The following is a 13,835-nucleotide window of genomic DNA, read 5'->3' on the forward strand; positions in this document are numbered from 1 at the left end:
TTAAGATATTCAGATTATTTATTTTTTATTGTAAAGGTTTGTTGAACAATTGTCTTTCATCATTTATAGTCTCTGTAATTTGTCACATGGCTTTTTGACAGATGTACCAAAGAAACAGAAATCAACCTCAGACACATTTCTGAATTAAACAGCTGGTTATTTAATCACAAGATATTTGAAGCAGCTTTACAAATACTACACTTAATTATACACAGCTGTTATTCCCTCTAGGTTGATTAGAAATTGATATTTTGAATTACCATAAATGTTATTGTCCATCTATCGAGGACTGAAAATGTCACGAAAGAACATTGTAAGAATGAAATAATGAATTCAAATAAATGTATTAAATGACTTGCTCCCTGCAGTAAAACAACATATCTCAAAATAATTCATCAAAAGACCCAAAGATATAAAAAAGTTAAACTGATAACGTATACTGCTATAACGTGATGTTTGACTAGAAACTAGATCAATCATTCATCGATCATTAAATGAGTCAAATGAAAACTATAAACACACTGTAATAAAGTTTGATGCAAAATAAACTCAATAAACAATCAAGTTGTTTGTTTGTCTTTGACTGACTCTTTGATTATAATGCGTAAAAATGTCATGCAAAGATTAATATCTCATCATCTGTTGATTATGTTCTTGAATGTTCCAAAGAGATGTAGACGGAGAGTGAAGTCAGAATAAAGTCTGAACCAACACTCCTGAGCATCACAGAGGAATCTCACTCACAGATTTTGATATCAGCAGTTTTAGCATCACCAGCTTCTCCAATACTGAAATATGGGAAGAGTTTCTCAGTGAAAGTGTCTCTGAGAGTGCAGATGGGAGTCATGTGTTCAGGGTCTTAGAAGGACACCTCCCCCCTGTCATAGTCCAGCTGGACTCTGATCCTCTGGGGATTCTTCTTCACTCTGACAGTCTCACCAGCACCATTAGAGTATCTTCCACTGCTATGTGCTAAACACCAGATTCCATATTTTGGAGAGGCACCTGGTAACTCTCCCTTCCTGTCAACTGACTCTTTAGTGTAACCTATATTCCAGTCAGGATGATCTCCCACCTCCACCTCCCAGCTGTGTTTCCCTGAGCTGAAGCCCTCAGAGCCCAGAACACTAGCATAGTGAGTGCATCTCTCTGGATTATCAGGAAGCTGCTGATCTTTGTCTCCTTGTCTCACACTGATCAGATCATCAGACATAGAGAGCCATCTGCTTGCAGTGTTTGGGTCCAGAAGGACAGGACTGAAGTGGACCTGGTCCTTCATCTTCTCCCAGACTCTGAAGGACAGGTTGCCCAGGTGTTTGGCCACATCTGTCAGCGCTCCTGAGAGCAGCTGTGGGTCTGACAGTGAGCTCTGGACTCTGGCTCTGCTCTGAGTGGCTTTATAACTGCTGAGGAAGGGCACGTTGAGTTTCTGCAGCTCTTCTTCAACAGCAGAGATACTGTGTGACAGAGAGGAGATGTGCTCCTGAATGCTCTTCATCTCTCTGCTGATAGTCTTCCCTTTCTGCTCCTCTTCCTCCCTCAGAGCTGCCAGTCTGGACTCCTCTTCCTCTTTCAGGAACTGATGGAGCTTGATGAACTCTGCTCTGATCTGCCTCTCTGTGGACAGCAGCTGCTTCTCGGACACTTGAATCACTTCCTTGTATGTTCTCTCCACTCCTTTGTATTTGTCCCTCTTGTCCTGCAGAGACTCTAAGTCAGATGTCAGCAGGTCCTTCAGCTCACTGACTGCTTGTTCTACAGGAACCACATTGTGACCCTGGTGGAGAGAAAACTCACAGACAGGACACACAGCTCTCTCTTCATCCATACAGAACAATCTAGGCTCTTCTGGATGTTTACTACACACCACCTCCACCTTCTTCTCTCCTTTCTCTGTCTCAGATGATCCAGCTTTCTGTCTCTCAGCAAAGGAGTCAGACAGTTCCTTCAGTGCAAAGTTCACCACAAAATCTTTGGAGGACTTTCTTTTACAAATGGGACAGTTGTTGTTCGTACTTTGTTCCCAGAATGTCTGCAGGCAGCTCGAACAGAAGCTGTGGTTACAGCCCAGAGACACAGGATCTCTGAAAGTCTCTGAACACACATGGCAGCTCAGGAAACTTTCAACAAGAGCGGTTTTCTCAGCCATTTGGTATTAAAGTTATTTCTAGAGCAGGACTCACCAACTTACAGTCTCTCCACTTCTCTTTTTTATTCTCTCCAAGTGTGTGTTTCCCAGCAGAGATCTCACCTCCTCTGATGGCGTCTTCAACAATCTCTAAATCTTCTTTGGTGTCCTCCTTTATACAGTCTCTGGTTTTCTCTCACCTCTGTCACAGGATGAATGATCAACAGCAGGAATGCAGTAATGTCATGTATTCACCAGCAGATGGAGTCAGGATGTCTTTCAGAGGGAAATGCTCTTTGGTTTCAGTTCAGGACGATGACTTTGTCCAGGTATCTGTTGAAGACAAACACAAGAGGTTAAATACATTCTTTTTCTTTTAAAGCTCATCTTTCTTGGTGTTTTATATCGTCAAAATCTAAAAGCTCATCAAATGCATTCAAGAAGGAAATGGTTGTTGTATTTGAGTCGAAGTAGGGTGGAACATATCAACAGGCTGTTCAGTCAAACCAGTTTGACATCATTTTCTTTCAACCGCTGTCACGTGAGTTTCCTTCAACTTTTATCCTGCCTCACGTCTTCATGTTCCTCCCTTCCCCCAAAGATTATTCACTTACAAAACTCACTTATGCATGCACAACTTTTCAACTACATTGTAGGATTTGATACGTTTTTAACATTTAAGAATACCAAGTAAGGAACAGTACATGGCGTGGCACCAGGCATCACATATTCATATAGAGAGGCGAAGTCCCGCCCATCTGCTTCCGCCCCATGGGACCTTATTTCAGAAAAATTATGTATTGAAGTCAATGGAGAGAAAAAGATTATCTTTCGATCCCGTTTGAATTGTGCCACGAATTACACAGATGATGTTTGTCAATCTTAAAAAATAATTTCCGTGTCAAAAAAGTCTCAGTTTGTCGTAAAACTGTTGAAATATAAGACTATGAAAAATACGCAACTAGAAAGACTACAAATCCCAGAGTCCCGGTCCCGCATGCTGGCTCTTAGGAACCCACTAACTCCCCTTGTGTGTGTGTACAGCTCTCAACAACACACTCTCACTCCCTAAGCGTCCAATAACGACGTTTAGTCAGTGTCCGTGGCGTCCAGTTGTGACGCTCCTAGGCTCCTTCAGCGTCATAAAGTGACGCAAATAGCTTTCAACTGATTGCAATGGATTCCCATCTGCGGCGGGATTTGACGCTCATGGAAGCACGGCATTCGTTTGTGTCGGCTGCCCTTAAAGGCAATGTGAGCGTCCATTCCCATTGGATAACGGAGAATTGTACACCCGGAAGTAAGTATTCCCCTTACTGTCGATTGATTTTACAGTGATATCTGCACTACTCATCGACTAAAAAACACCAGATTATCCTTGTTAATTACACAACATTGATTGGTTTAAATTGTGTGCAATGCTTTTGTATTTTTCCCCTTCGATTCGGAGAAACAAATATTTTTTCGGAGTAAAGGATGGCAGAAGACACTACACTACCCAGAATCCCCAGCTATCGTTTGGACTACACCATGTGCTCTGTTTGACAAACCCCGTGATAGTCCTCAAGCTCTGTGATTGGTGAGTGTGCTCCGAGGGTTACGCCGATTCTCGAACAGCACTTGAAATGGGATGGAACCACGGCAGACTGTCCAAAACTGGATTTGAACGGGTCCACCGCGTCCCCCCTCCCCCACCCCGTCCCCAGAACTACAAATGCTGGCTATTCTGTTTCGCAACATGTTCTATCTATGGCACGTCTCTACTGGGAGTTGTAGTTTTAAAAGACGTTTTCGTATTTCCCATAATAAGAAGTTGCCAGTATTAAACTGTGTACATCCCTGGAGGTTTAGGGGGTAGGAAACACTCAAATTTAAAACATATAATTAATAAATGGGTGAAAATGGCTTGTGCCCATAATGGGCAGCATTAATATATATACACACATGCCAGCTAAGGTCAGAAGAGCTTTATTTAACAGCTGGTCTTATGTTTTTGACCCCTCCTGTTGTTAATAGATAACATTACATTACATTACATTAATTGATAAGCCTGAAACATGCACTTGTCAAGGTTCAGAGGCAAATTTTGCAAATATGGCAGTAGCCATCGATCAGCTTAAGATAAGATATACTTTATTGATCCCAGGTTGGAAACATTTGCGTTACATCAGCATGTGTAACAGTTAAATATGCAGTGGTGTTTATTTGTAAATCATTTAGTATAATCACACAAATTCTGTGTTTTATATTTAACAATTCTGTGTTCTTTATGTATTGATTGTTCAATACCTGACAAGGTCGGAGATGAAATATCTACATACATCTTATAAGAGTATAATACATTATGTATAATATCAGTTAAAATAAGTGCTTCAACATAGTTAACATTGCTGGAGGTATGCACAGATATTGATAGATGTCTTGTTGAGGAACCTGCGACCCAAGTTTTTCATTCAATGCAGAACTACACCATAGTTGTGTAGGCCTATATGATATGTCAATAAACCTTAGAACATCTTGAAATCTTGAAAGGGATGTGCAAAATAGTAATTATATACAGTCTTTAGTGAACTATTAGTAGAGAATAACGAGTAATGAATATACTTTATAGGGATCCTATTAATATCTAATAATAAAAATAATGAAATTCAATAACATGCTTTAACCACTAGGTGTCCCTTTATATCAGCTGTGCACCTTTATGGTGTAAATACAGCCTATCTACCAATTGGATCAAATATAAAAGTCAGCCGAATTAGTGTTGATACTGCAAGGAGACGTATTGTGTGAAAATAAATGTAAGATGTTGTTTAATGGCTGATATATTTATGATCCACGTCACGTTTTCAGTTCCTCATGTTTGTCTAGAAGTCTTCTCATCAGGGCTCTATAAATAAAGAACTACGGCAGATATGTAATATTTAATGCAGCCGAACCGTGTATTACAATGCCGTTATGTGATGACTTCCAAAGAGAAAATCAAGCACACTCGGAATAAAGTATTATTTTATTTTTTTTTAAATGTTTTCGGTCTGTTTCCGGTATTTGTTAATGACGATGTGCTGTGAGATGTGAGACTGGAATTGCACAGGGGAAAATAACGTGTTTGCGCTGTGGACCAACACTACACATTGACGGGGAAGGGGGTAGCAATAAAGATAACACCATTAAACAGTTACACAACATAACAGAAATAATATCGATAGCAGCGTCCCTAGCAACCACCTTGGTAACAATGAAAACGTCGCGATTTCCTGAAGTAATCTTCGTAATAATTAGCAAACTAAAGATCATGTACATCCACTGCACACATAATCTGAAATAACAACTCATATTTATCGCATCAAATGATATCAAAACGCATTTTAATGGCCAAATTAACTTTAAAATAGGCATTTTCCACCGAGAATAAAACGAAGTTCGGCCATGTTTTATTTTTCTGCAGGGAGAAATTTGAAGATCACGTGACATAGACGCCAGCCATTGGAATGAATGGTGAAAAAAACGGGTTTGTCAAACAGAGCACATGGTGTAGTCCAAACGATAGCTGGGGATTCTGGGTAGTGTAGTGTCTTCTGCCCAACCTGATCTCACCAGAATGCGTGACTCCACCACGACTCCTTAACACCACATTGCGTGGTGGAGTCACGCATTATGTTACATTTACGTGTCGGCACCACGCAAAAAAAAAAAAAATGTAAAGTGAATGAGGCTCTTTTGTCGTGGTGCACACACGCATTTCTACGTCCCGCAGTGAGCTTTTATTCTATAAAACGTTTTTAAAATCTACTATATAGCTTGTAGTAACTCACGGGAGGCTTCTTTTATTTTATTTGTATTCATAATACTTTTTATTTTTCGTCAGAATGTAAAAATTACATTAGTTACGAATTTTTGTTCTCAAAAAACAGTGCATTGTGTGTAATACAACTGTGATTTTTATTAAATTAGTTACTTTTTTAAGGAAGGCCAGAGCTTCAGCTGTGTCAATAGATTGTTCCCTTTAGTTAACGTTATTTAAAAGATAATGATCATGTCCCCTTTATTGTATTACGAGCGTCCATTCCCATTGGATAATGGAGAATTTTACACCCGGAAGTAAGTATTCTCCTTACTGTCGATTGATTTTACAGTGATATCTGCACTACTCATCGACTAAAAAACACCAAATTATCCTTGTTAATTACACAACATTGATTGGTTTAAATTGTGTACAATGCTTTTGTATTTTTCCCCTTCGATTCGGAGAAACGAATATTTGTTCGGAGTTTTTGGATGGCAGAAGACACTACACTACCCAGAATCCTCAGCTATCGTTTGGGACTACACCATGTGCTTAGCTTGACAAACCCCGTGATCAGTCCCCAAGCTCTGTGATTGGATGTTGGAGTGGCAGTGCGCGAAGTTTACACGGAGCGTCAAAAAGCACCTTGAAATGGAATGAAACCCATCGACGGCACACTATTCAAAACAGGAATCGAACGTGTCCTATCCCCCCCCCCCTTAGGTCGCAGGCTCCTCCAACAGTGCAACACAATAAAACAGATACACAGAAAAAATAGTGAAATAGTGCAATAAGAGTCTATATACAAGTGATTGGTATCTTTTTATTTTTTTATTTAACCAGATAAAAGCATTGAGATACAATCTCATTTTCAATGCTGACCTGGCCAAGAAGGCAGCAACGTTACACATAACACATAACACACACATAAAAGAGAACATAACTAAGAAAACAAAAGACAAAAAAGCAGTCACTACATTGTGAATATGATATATTAGATAAATAATTTCTAAGTAGCAGCCAGATGAATGTTATGGATGTTGTTTCTAAGTTCAGGTGTTTAATAGTCTTCTGGCCTGTGGGATGAAGCTGTCCCTGAGTCTGGTGGTTTTAGTCCGGATGCTGCAGGTACCGCCTGCCAGACGGCAGCAGACAGAAACAGTTTGTGGCTGGGGTGATGGGGGTCTTTTATCATCCTGAGGGCTTTCTTTAAGGTTAACGTGGTGTTTTTACTCCACTACATTTATTTTAGTTACTTTACAGATTTGGATTAATGATGTGAAATATAAACAACCCTTAAATCAGACTTTAGTTACACCTGAGTAAAATTCAGTGAAGGTGATTGTCAAGTGCCAACAATCAGGAGAGATATTTGATAGTTGGTGCTTGAGAAGACTAAACATTTATCTGCAGATCCGTATAAAGCATATTCATTACTCGTTATTCTCTAATCGTTCATTAAAGACAGTATATAATTGATATTTTGCACATCCCTTTCAAGATTTTCAAAGGTTTATTGACATATCATATACACAACTACGGTGTAGTTATGCAATGAATGCAAAACTTGGGCCACAGGTTCCTCAACAGTGCATTACAAGACATCTATCAATATGTGTATACCTCCACCATTAAACTGTCATATTCTGCACATTTATGATTCTATCTAACATCTTATAAGAGTATAATAAATATGTATAATATCGGTTAAAATAAGTGCTTCAACATAGTTAACATTGCAGGAAAGTTGATTGTCAATTTCCAAAACAAACCATGCAATATATATTAGACGTTAAGTACTTTGTCAGGCTTAATAAGTATCTGTAGATAGATACCCCCAAAGCTTTTTTCTTATTTAAAAGAAGACCTTAGCCTAAAGTATTCTTTAATGTTTAAATAAAGCCTTATTAGTTTGTTTGTTTTGCACATCCTCCTATCAGGCACTAAACTGTTTTTATTGTAGATATTATTTACAGTATCTTCTTGATATTTTCTATTCTATATTTATATCATTGACCTTCTACTTTCCCACTATTTTGTATGTACTCTTAATATTTAAATGTTTTCATCAAATATAACACATTCAAAAGTGCTTTACAAAAATGAAAGACTTTAAGAAAAAGGCATTTTAAACAGTCATTAAAAAGCAACATAATCTACCTGCATTGCAATTACTCCAAACGTGTAATAACGTGCTTTAACCAGTAGGAGGTGCGGGTTAAAAAACTGTCAAGTTTAAAGTGTTAACAAAATAAAATATACTGCTGTTTCTGGTTTAGTTTACGACGGATATATTTTGTTATTGTTTTGATATTTGTAACAAAAGCGATGGAAAACCCCCACAGCAACACAGAAAATATGGTCTTAACATGACCCAGCGGTCTAGTAGTTAATAAAAAACAATAATATCAAAACAGATTATTACTACTAACTTTATTGTGAAATTAAAACAGAACTTGGTGTTTTTTAGTCGATGAGTAGTGCAGATATCACTGTAAAATCACTCGACAGTAAGGAGAATACTTACTTCCGGGTGTAAAATTCTCCGTTATCCAATGGGAATGGACGCTCGTAATACAATAAAGGGGACATGATCATTATCTTTTAAATAACGTTAACTAAAGGGAACAATCTATTTGACACAGCTGAAGCTCTGGCCTTCCTTAAAAACTAACTAATTTAATAAAAATCACAGTCGTATTACACACAATGCACTGTTTTTTGAGAACAAAAATTCGTAACTAATGTAATTTTTTACATTCTGACGAAAAATAAAGATGATTATGAATACAAATAAAATAAAAGAAGCCTCCCTGTGAGTTACTACAAGATATAAAGTAGATTTTTAAAACGTTTTATAGAATAAAAGCTCACTGCGGGACTTTGTAGAAATGCGTGTGTGCACCACGACAAAAGAGCCTCATTCACTTTACATTGGTTTTTTTTGCGTGGTGCCGACACGTAAATGTAGCAGAATGCGTGACTCCACCACGCAATGCGGTGTTAAGGAGTCGTGGTGGAGTCACGCATTCTGGTGAGATCAGGTTGCTTCTGCCATCCTTTACTCCGAAAAAATATTTGTTTCTCCGAATCGAAGGGGAAAAATACAAAAGCATTGCACACAATTTAAACCAATCAATGTTGTGTAATTAACAAGGATAATCTGGTGTTTTTTAGTCGATGAGTAGTGCAGATATCACTGTAAAATCAATCGACAGTAAGGGGAATACTTACTTCCGGGTGTACAATTCTCCGTTATCCAATGGGAATGGACGCTCACATTGCCTTTAAGGGCAGCCGACACAAACGAATGCCGTGCTTCCATGAGCGTCAAATCCCGCCGCAGATGGGAATCCATTGCAATCAGTTGAAAGCTATTTGCGTCACTTTATGAAGCTGAAGGAGCCTAGGAGCGTCACAACTGGACGCCACGGACACTGACCAAACGTCGTTATTGGACGCTTAGGGAGTGAGAGTGTGTTGCTCTCAACGTGCCCAGACTTGGAGTGATTGTCACCTCTTTTAATACTTTCCGCCTCATTCTGAGAGAAAGGAGTGAAATGTTTCAACGTGACGGCCGTCTGGGTGTGTGGTGCGAGACGGGAGATGTAGTTCATTGAGCGGTTTCACACAAAGTGTTTCTTCACAGTTTTACGACACATTTTTATTTTTTAACTTGCAAAATTATCTTTTAAATTGACAAACATCATATGTGTGATCATATGTGTTTGTGAATGTTATTCCCGCCACCTGTGTCGGAAAACATAGGTTTGGAATTGATGTGAATTAATTTGGTGAATGAAAGTTTGAATGTACTTTTTATTATCACCGGTCTTTTATGAGGAAATGCCTCTAAATTCTATCAGGAGATTTAAAAATCACAACTGAATTGGGCAGTTGAAATTACAATTTAATGTAATGAATGTAAAACTGTGAATTAAGTTTCATATTTGAACATGATCACAGCATGATAGGTTTAGTATGATTATAATGTTGTAAAGAGAGAGAAGGTAAAAACCCTGTATTAGTTTGGACCTATTTTTCTTCAAATAAACTGATCCCACATTTTGGACTGGGACAACTTAAAAGACATCTGCGCTCTCCTCTCCTGCTTCAAAGGTAAGACTGCACCCCGCCACACTCACACTTAGGTAGGGCCACATCTCCTTTACTGATATCAAAATCCTTCGGGATCGCTTCAACAGATTTAAGAGAGTTGTCTGAATTGACACAGCAGTTAATTGAACCTGGTTCTTCAGGAGTTAATAGAGGTGAGAGCTTGTTGGTGGATCTGAGCCAAGCAGTAAACTTACATACACTCAATAACTTCTGTCAGGTTAATTAGTAGGTCTGAGTAATTTGCCGGAATAAATTATCAGCTCCACCAAACTCTTACAACTGATAAATGATTAGAAATAAAAAAACTCTCATTGTTATATCTTCATTCCAATGGAAGGAGAATCGATGGCAGTGAGAGACAAATATAGCACTTATTGAACATTAGAGCATTTAAACATGTCACAGTAAAAGCACAACATCCAAATACGTGAAATGAGAATAATATGTCCTTTTTAAAACTACAATAAAGAGTCGAGCTTTTTCAACAATTTAAACTGAAATAATTCTAATAATATGATTACTAAATAAAAATGGGCCTTGTGCTTTCTCCTTCCTTCACGGCCTGCAGTTGTGTGGATTTAGAGGACAGTCATCATAATGAAGTCACATGATCTATCCGCTAGGGAGGGCGGGACCTTAAAGGAGACAGGTGGAGACTGAGATAACCAATGGGAGGAGCTGAACACCAAGTGAGACTGCAAAGGCCGGGGAGGGCGGGACCTTCAATGAGACAGGTGGAAACTAAAGATAAACTCTCTCCATGTGAATTGTTAGGAACCAGAGCTGTTGTTCAGTTTTCATTTGTTTATCGTGTTTTATCGGTCAATAAAAGTCAAAGTGGCTCAAATATGTTCAATTCATTTTGTGAATACTTCTTCAAAGCATGAGAGCAAACTTCATTGTATGTTGAACATTTATCTCAGTTAATGTAGAAATCATAATCCTGATATAGTCTAAAGTCTATCAACTCGAGTGTATGTGTTTTTCTTCCTGACACGTTTTCACTCTCATTTATTCATGTGATCATATCTTCACCCTCTCCTTGGTATCAAGGATCAAACCACGAGTTAATTTCAACACTTTTTGGATTTCCTTTTTAGAGACAAACCCCTGCAAAATAAATAATGATCTAGTTGTTTTTGAAACAACGCATGTTCAGTTAATGTCTTGCATATATTTAGAATGTATAAATAGGAGAGTAAAAGGTTTTTTAAAAACAGGATTTTCAGGAAATGAAAGTTAAATGTATTTAGCCTCAAATTCTTTAAAGAAAATACAGATGTCTCATTATCTTAGTTTAATTAATTAACCTCCATCCTGCCGGAAATCAAATTGTTTATTTCAATTCAAATCTGTTGATGTAGTTAAAAGAAACATAAAGATATTTCAGCACTCAGCAACTCACAGTCTCTCCACTTCTCTTCTTTATTCTCTCCAAGTGTGTGTTTCCCAGCAGAGATCTCACCTCCTCTGATGGCGTCTTCAACAATCTCTAAATCTTCTTTGGTGTCCTCCTTTATACAGTCTCTGGTTTTCTCTCACCTCCGTCACAGGATGAATGATCAACAGCAGGAATGCAGTAATGTCATGTATTCACCAGCAGATGGAGTCAGGATGTCTTTCAGAGGGAAATGCTCTTTGGTTTCAGTTCAGGACGATGACTTTGTCCAGGTATCTGTTGAAGACAAACACAAGAGGTTAAATACATTCTTTTTATTTTAAAGCTCATCTTTCTTGGTGTTTTATATCGTCAAAATCTAAAAAGCTCATCAAATGCATTCAAGAAGGAAATGGTTGTTGTATTTGAGTCGAAGTAGGGTGGAACATATCAACAGGCTGTTTTTCATCATCATTTTCTTTCAACCGCTGTCACATGAGTTTCCTTCAACTTTTATCCTGCCTCACGTCTTCATGTTCCTTTCAAATAAAATCTACTGATATTGTTAAAGAAACACATTATTAATAAACACAAGTTATTATTAAAGATATCAAGAAATAAAACAGATGTGTCCTTATATTATAAAGGTATCCATTCATCATGATCTAACATATCCTTGAAATCATAGATGTATAATCTTGCTTTATTCCTGGATGACATGATGTTTAAATAACTCGTGTATTTAACATTATACAAACATGGAGACACTTTTCAACCTGACACCAACTCACCTCACCTGATGTGACCTGATGCAGTTATTTGAAGTGACAGAGGAAACTAGCAGTCACTCTCACACTCTGCCCTCTGGTGGATGATTCATGAAGAGCAGCTTAAACAGACCAACAGGTCCAACCGTCTTTAACCTCCTCTCACATTGAACTACTTTAACAGTGAACTCTTTTGCATCAGCAGCAGAACATCAACAGGAAACATGAAACCCTCCTGATGAAACCTGTCTCCACTGAACCTCCTCCTTGTTTTATGGTTCCAGCTTCACTTCAGGATGATCCAGGTGAGACCGCTGACACCGGCTGCTCCGCTCTCCTGGGTCAAACCACTGGGTCAACATGAAGATCCTCACCCAGCAGCTCCACTCCAGAGGTCACAACATCCCAGAGATCCAGACCTAAACCAGCTACTACATCAACGCAGAGTCCCATCACTACAATCCCCTCCACCGTGTTACTGGAACTGATGCAAACAACATAAAGTATTTCACAACCAGGATGCTGCAGCTGGGTCCCCCATCACCATCTGATAAGTTCCTTTACCAGACCATGCACTGACTAATGACATGAGTTAAGGTGACATTTTGTTTTTGCATTGATATTATCAGTGGTGTAAAGTAACTAAGTACATTTACTCAAGTACTGTACTAAGCTACAATTCTGAGGTTTGTGTACTTTACGAGAGTATCTCCATTTTCTGCTACTTTGTACTTTTACCTCACCACAATTCAGAGGTAAATATTGTACTTTTACTCCACTACTTCGCAGATAAGCGATATAAAACATAATCAAGACTTAAATAAGTCTTTAGTTTGGACCTGAACTATAACATATATTATTCTGAAATTGTACTTTTTACTACTTTAATGAATATAAGAGAGCCTCACTACACCATTCGTCCCCCGTCACTTTGGTTCTAGCGTCCACTGTGAAGAGTTCCTTCAGGCAGCAGATATTTGGTTGATGAGAACTGACCTTTCTTTGAGGTCCCCTCGTCCCTCCATGCCCAACATTGTCTACAAGTTTCAGTTTGACCCTTCAACATCTTGAGGACTTTATGGAGAATAGTTGTGTTATTACTGAGAGCTTGGGGACCATAGTGGTGTCTTCTCCTCAATGTAAAGGAATATCTTAATGAGCATTGTAATAAGAATCAAAGAAACTTGCAGGTAACCGACATGATGTCTGACCCTGAAAGATTGTTGATACGCGGAGTGAAGCAGGTAGGACCCAAACGCAGATAATACTGATAATACCTTTATTTCAAGGGCTCTTATCGAACATATCACATGGAAACAAACAAAACACTCTACGGTGAACTAGGTCACAAACAAAAGAAGCACCAACGCTGAACACAGGAAGAGACCAGACTAAATACAGGGAGGGGTAATCACCAGACGAGAAACAGCCGGGCAGGGGAGGAGAAACACAAGGGCCACAGGTGAACACAATCAAACAATTAGACACACCAGGGAAACTAACGACAGGGAGGAAAAACCCAGGGAGAGGGACCAGACAATACACAAGGAGGAAAACATGACAGAGAGAACAGAAACACACCCATAACAAGACATACAAAACTAAAACGTGACATAACACAAGAATCATGACAGAACCCCCCCCCCCCTCAAGGGACGG

General features: G+C 38.7%; 1 pseudogene; it reads right to left on the reverse strand.

Moving 5' to 3' along the window:
• Positions 1-13,835, reverse strand: part of LOC117546090 — a 24,490-nt pseudogene continuing 10,655 nt past the window's right edge.

The sequence above is a fragment of the Gymnodraco acuticeps genome, unplaced genomic scaffold (genome assembly GCF_902827175.1).
Source record: "Gymnodraco acuticeps unplaced genomic scaffold, fGymAcu1.1, whole genome shotgun sequence".
Classification (NCBI taxonomy): Eukaryota; Metazoa; Chordata; class Actinopteri; order Perciformes; family Bathydraconidae; genus Gymnodraco; species Gymnodraco acuticeps.